Here is a 6,965-nt window from a genome sequence, read left to right as displayed (position 1 = left end):
TGACAAATCCTCTTTATAGATGGCAAACAATTTACCTTTGAAGCCAGGTGGGATTTTCCAACTGTGGGAAACATACTGTATTAGGGAATATTGTGTGGTATGTCTATCAGGTATGAAGGTAAGACCCAGATGCAGACAACATTGGATGAACAATAGTTTAATAATCCAACAGGGGCAGGTAATAGACAGGTCAAGGCAGGCAGGGGTCAGTAAACCAGAGGGGGGGCAACGGTACTGGACAGCAGGCAGGCTCAGGGTAGGCAGCACTATGCCTGCACTACAAAGTGAACTGTAAGGCAAGTTACCCTGTAAAACTGAAACTGAAATATAAAAACTGAAGCTGCATTGGATGCTTGAACATTTTTTTATACATCTACAACATATCCTCTCAATATAACTGCATTTACCCTGAAATATGTTTTCCACCACACCGAGGGAGAAGGTGTCTCAAATGGCCAATCAATGTTAGAGGTGCCCTTGACAAACCAGGCCCATCGCTCCTCCAGCTTAACTCGACCTTCACCTGCCTGCAGCTCTGCTGGATCCACTTTGTGCTCTCGTTTTCTGCAATAAAGCGCCTGATGTATATTAACCGACATTGGTGTTCATAAGGTTCAGAGTCTCAAAGGTCTGATAAAGACAGATCCATCATCTGGTGAAAAAGTGGAGGTGTTTCTAACTGGGTCTGAGAGGAGCAGGACACCAGAGGCAGCAATGAAGTGAAAACGGATGGATTCTGAAAGCTGAAATTAATTAGGAAAAAAATGCAATAGTGTACAGGGTTCAGTCCGGGGGCATCAAAACTGCCTGTGTGCACTCTGGGCTTCTATAATTCAACTGAACAGGTCACGCTACAAAACTGTTTTGAGGAATTAACAGAGGCCAGGGGAAATCTGGGTGGGCTAAAAGCCAAAAACCAGCCAGAGACTTAAATGTAGCATGCCCATGGGTAAGAGGCCAGATCCAAGCCAAAGCAATGTTATAAATTCAAAGAGGCATTATGTTTCTGACTTGTTATGTCTCACTTCCTGCTTAATTACCAAGTTACCTCAAACAGCCTGTCTGTTGAATTTAACATGAAGTTTTAGGAAGGCCCTTCTGAGTAAACAACAAATTATGACTGTGTGCACTCCGCAGTTAGGAAGTCTTCTCTGCCTTGTACTGTAAGACATGGAAATTATAGCTCTAACGCTGTATACATGTTCAAACAGTGTGGGACAGAGTGATAAGACATTACTCTTATTTTTCAGCCCTTCTCTTATATTGAAATATGCAGTAAGGCCTTTGGCACAGTTCATTAATACAAGAAGATACAGTACATCATGACTACATTATTTGGGGACTTTGAGAATATGTGACGGAGGGTAATTACAATGAACTGTGTATACTGTTTCATTAACATAATTTGATTAGATTTACACTATCAAATTGGAGCCAGGGGGATATTTAAGGCCAACAGGGGTTAATTCAGCACCCAGGAGTCGGTGTTTCCTGTCACACACTGAGGGATGAACATGTGAGCTATGTCTCAAGGCCTCCCTAGTGTTATAAATCTGACAGTAGACGGGCAGTGCAGCCGTTTGACCCCTGAACTCTCCTGATGAGAGGGTGGTGTTTCAAGGCGATGATAAGGGCTTTAGCCCAGGGAATCCTGACACTGAACAAATGTGATGTAGTGTATTGTAACAGAAGCCAGATGTGGGGTCGCACCACTTGCACATTCCACTAACACCTTATAACAAACTTCCCTCAGAGTCCAAACATTTAATGAAGAAAATGATAGTCTAGTGTGAAGGAGTCAGAGAGTGAAAAGGGAGAGGCCCATTTACATGTATTAGTGTGCCCTACCAAGGTGACTGGCTTCAGTTGGTCTTGACAGGGTTTGGAGCACCTGATCTTGTTTGAGGCCCCCGGTCACGTTCCATCCCTGGCTCCCCACGGTGTAATGTGATGTCCTCGTTCCGTGGCCTGGCTCAAATTGAAATCACAAGTTGCTCCAGAGGCCGTTGCCTCTGTGTTCTGGGGGTCTGTGGAGAGCTGGCTGTGTCGGCAAGCCTATCCACACTGTTGCAGTGTTCGCCCCCAGATTATTATAGCATAGATAGCACTGAGGAATAAAAGGACCACAATCAAATCAAAGCTTATTAGTCACATGCGCCAAATACAACAGTGAAATGCTGAATACAACAGGTGTAGACCTTACAGTGAAATGCTTACTTAAGAGCCCCTAACCAACAATGCAGTTTAAAAAAAAAATACAGATAAGAATAAGAGATAAAAGTAACAAGTAATTAAAGAGCAGCAGTAAAAAAAAATAACAATATATACAGGGGGGTGCCGGTACAATGGTCATTACAGTGCGTGATGGTCGTTGGGAGGGTGGTATTTTGAATTTGCTTGTCTCATGATTGGTAGTTAGACGTACATCACCAGAAAGACATTTTTTGAAACAGTCATGAAGAATACATTCAGCTGAAGTTGAAGTGACACTTTTAGTTATACTCTTTAGTTGAACTGCTCAGACGGTCTGTCTGCTCACTAGTGTAAAAGACAGCAGCATGTCTTATTATTGACCGTTTCTCACCTCAGTTTTACTGAGACAGTCAATGGTGACAGGGCAAACTGTACAAATTCAAATTAAAGAACAGAATTGAGCGGTTATTGAACACCCTTTTCTAAAGGCTCCACAAGTAAACATCAGTAATGTTTGTTTACCATGCTTCCTCCTTGTTGTCCTTTGGATTTAAATCCCGATTTTCAAAGACAAACTCAAAAATGCTGATGACAGTTTTCACAGAACAGCATCTAAAGTAAAGCACTTCGGCAAATGAATACAAGCTAGACAAGTTGTCAGACAATCAATGATTGATTTTACGTCACATTCACTCATTCTTTTGGGAGGTAAAATGCTTTGGAACTAAATCAGCCATATACAACACATTTTACAGAGGACCATCTTGACTCACCGTTCAGCTTGTAGTTTCTTATTGCAGTGTTTTGCTTGTTGAATGATGAGTTTGAATGAGTGGCACTCAATTGTTCAAATTACCATTGTTTTTGTAAATAACCTTCTTTAGCTAAAGCCAACTTATTTTTTTTGTCAGAAATCAGTTTGTTTGTATCATAATAGATGGCTTATCAGTCAATTGCATGTTATTTGCAGTCAATTGCACCCCAGATGGGGGACTCCCAGACTCCGACCTGCCCTCAGTGTGAATGACTCAGTGAGAACTGCCAAAACAGCTCAAACAGCATTTGCTGTTACATGGAATCTATCAGCACTTGAAATTCTCTTGGACATAGTGCGACTAATCCAAATACTAAAATCAATTCAATTCTCAGACCCGGGCTTTTAAACATCTCCAATTATATCTGATAATATGGCAACTGTCTCACTATAGACACTGGAAAAAGAACCTCTGGCAATGTGTGCACTTCCATGCCAGTCAATGGCCGTGGAAGCTGAACCTCAGGGACTGTGACTCCTTCATGATGGTGACCATAAGGACCTCCCCAGTCAATGCCGTATTCCATGTCAACCTAATGTGAGATTCAACAATAAAATATGAGCAAGTCTTATCTATGCAAATAATAAAGGAATGCCAAGCACAATAAAACTCAAGAACAAGGTCATTTGGAAATACAGATACAAATATTGCTGCTTACATTCATACTTATTCATACGTACACATTTGTGTGTTATGCATTAGAAGTGTACTTGCTAACATTGTTTGACGTACAAACCTGGACGGGTCATGATATCCCTCACGTTGATTCTGAATCCATAGCTGCAGTCGTGACTGATTCCCCTCAGAGCGCAGTCGATGGTGGTTCCAGCCGTCCTTGAAGAACTGCAGGTGCTTTTGGATTTGTGGAAGGAAGCTCCAGTGGAGGGCATAGATGTGGATCTCTTCATCTAGGTTGAGTAGACCCTCCCTCTCCAGGTTGCAGATAGAAGTATAGAAGAGGTCCAACACTCCTCCAAAGACATCCCTCCACAATCGTTCTATCCTGGATAAAGAGACAAAGCAGAAGAGTGTGAGAGAAAGAGTTGGGGGAAAGAGATATGTCATTATCGTTATTCATAAAATCACCACAGTTGTCAACAGTCACAACTCTTTCTATGCAAAAACGTTCTAGGAATGTTTACTAAATCAGCTCAATTTAGCATGTGAACTCAAACATAACTCATGTGGTTCTTAAACATATTTTTCTGACAATTAACCAAACATAATTGGCCCTTTAAGATAATAAATGTTGATTGAAGAAGTATGAAAATATACACAATTATTACAAAAATTATAATACCTCTGGTTGTGTGTACTTCTACCAGTGAGATGGGAATTCCCTGTTTAGGCATCTGGTGGACACCATGAAGTGTGCCACTTGAACATTTTCTCCTCCTTCGTCAGACCTAACGTGTGATTGCACTCCATAGACTGCTCCAAGGAAGCTATTCAGCACTGTTGAGGCGGCGCTGAGGTACACGATTAGACGGCTAAAACCGTCAATGCCACCATGAACTACAAATCGCCATCTGTAATAAAGAAATTCCATTGTTTCGTTTACTGGAATAGTAAAGGTCCCATCTAACATAGTTAAAAGAATCTGCACTCTTCAATCACTGGATCGACGTGTTCTTTTTTCTTCGACTGACATTTTACAGTGGCTTTACACATTGCACAAGTGCAAAGTCTTCAAGACAGTAATGCAAATAGACATGATGAGTGAATTAGTAATAAATATATAACAAATACATCTTGATCATCGTCCAGCTTGTTGAATAAACCTCTGGCATAAACGTTGCTCTGTGGCGGTTAGTAGAGCACTTAATGCAGCGCAGGCGCCACCCCAGTGGCATGACTTCAACTGTGAATGGAAGGGATGGGTGACGTCCCCCAAGATGATGAGGGTTTGCTTGTAGAACGAGGCCTGGATACAGAGCGTCACACCAGTGACTTTGGCGCTGGTTTTAACAATGGCTTGGAGACCTGTTTGGTTACCTGCCATAGTTACAAACTGAGATTAACTGGAGATTAATTTACCAAATGGAGTTGCTTCCTTACAAAAAGGTATAATTGATGAAACGGAATATTGTAACACCTGTTAAGACAAGTTGAAACACCCATATGGGTCCATAACTCCATATCAAACAGGATTTGGGAAAAACATGTACAGACAAAACTACTCATGTGTCCTGTGACAGAAGCTAGGAGCGACTGAAATTCTTTAAGTACACCATCCAACTCAAGAAACATAATCAACTCATACCCATATGCGAAGGCATTAATGCTTTTCATACAATCATGTTTATGTAGATATGGTATACCCCACAAATAAGGGGACATTGGGGGTATTGGAGAGACCCTCACAAAAGTTAAGGACTGTTGTAACATTATTATTGTTCAAATGATGAACACTGAGAATGTTTTTTTTTTTTTACAGGGAATTTGAGCACTCTTCTCTAATACTTTGAAGTCTGCACTAATAATACAGTGTGTCACATACAAAAAGTATTGTATGATTTTGCATTGTATTGTACTGTTTCGTTGACAAAAACTCAGCCTTACCTAATGAGTTTATGGTTGCCATCTATATGCCACAAACTGTTTGGAGCTGGCACAGAATATCTTCTGCAGCTGGAGAGTATGCATCTGAACTCTTTCTGGATCTATAAAACAGAGGTTAGAATGTTGTTTCACACAAATGTCATATTCACTTCTAATTGTCAGGTAAGCACACATATTAATAGACAAATGCTCTCCCCAATTCCACAGAAAATCGACACAAAATCCAACACTTACATTCGATCCGTATACCTCTAGCGTTGAGGTGGCCCAACATCATTTTATAGCCTGTATTTGGATGATGACTGAGGATTTCACGCACAATTTGCTTCCAACTCTTCATTGCCAATGGTGGTGTTAAACAAGTCGAAACAACCTTAAGAACAACATTTCATATATGTCAGACAAATAAGACTGTGAGCGGGTTATAGATCTAACTTTGCACTATTGCCATTTCATCATACAGACAAAGTTAACAAGCCTGACAAGGCAAGTGTCATCAGCTAGATGTCACCACATGCTTTTAAGACAGTAGCAGACAAAAACATACACATCTAAACAGCTAATGTTACCCTTAACCTCAAGACACATTCACACACCAATTTGTTTGGGGTCTTGTTGACGCAAGATATCAGGTGCACTCACCTTATCCCATGCCCTGCTATTCGATGGCAAACTGTTCTTTCACCAACCCCAAAAAGAGCTGCAATGTCACGAACAGACAAACCAGCTAACAAATAACCTTCTGCAGCATCCATAGGCTAAGTATGTGAGCAGGACATCCAACTGCTCTGGTGTCATCTGAATGTTGAATTGAAAGATTGAGGCGATGGCACACTTCATCCAAATTGCTGAACACTACAGGGTCAACCTCTGTGTCAGTAGATGCAGCTAACTGGAACTAATTGTCAGCCAGAGACTCCACACAAAAAAGTAAATAACCAGATTCAGCACTAGCATTTTCAGCTAGGTTAGCCAACACTCTCAAATCTCTGGCTATCTCTTGCATGTGTGTAGCCATATTGCGTAGTGTCTGTGTCATAGCAACCAGGCATGTCAAGTCGATCTTCATACTCTGATACCAATCAACCAATGGGAGTAATGTCACAGTGACATAGTTTGATTGACAGCCTCGTCATTAGTATAGGGACAAAGAAATACAGAAATAAATACAGAAATAAAAGTTGACATTAGTAAATAAATAGGGAAATAAATAAATACAGGAATAAATGGTGCAGAAGTACTCATTTATATCAAATTGTGTTTATGTATTGATTGATTTCCGTGTAAATTAATTTATTTTTACATTTACATGCCTATTTATTTATTTATGTAGTCATTTATTTTAGATTTTGGTCGTCTTGCTCCTCCATAGTCATGCCAAATAATGTCCCCCGG

At 40.6% G+C, this 6,965-nt stretch overlaps 1 long non-coding RNA gene across 1 annotated transcript; it reads right to left on the bottom strand.

Moving 5' to 3' along the window:
• Nucleotides 1-2,305: 2,305 nt before the first annotated feature.
• On the bottom strand, nucleotides 2,306-6,407 carry LOC106598310 (uncharacterized). Its single transcript, XR_006769058.1, has 5 exons — nucleotides 5,805-6,407; nucleotides 5,571-5,671; nucleotides 4,309-5,003; nucleotides 3,745-4,011; nucleotides 2,306-3,540 (listed from the first exon to the last, which is right to left on the bottom strand). It is a non-coding gene; the product is annotated as an uncharacterized lncRNA (long non-coding RNA).
• Nucleotides 6,408-6,965: the final 558 nt, after the last annotated feature.

The sequence above is a fragment of the Salmo salar genome, chromosome ssa03 (genome assembly GCF_905237065.1).
Source record: "Salmo salar chromosome ssa03, Ssal_v3.1, whole genome shotgun sequence".
Lineage (NCBI taxonomy): Eukaryota > Metazoa > Chordata > Actinopteri > Salmoniformes > Salmonidae > Salmo > Salmo salar.
Note: the sequence above shows the minus strand (reverse complement) of the source record. Positions and strands in the feature narration are given on the sequence as shown.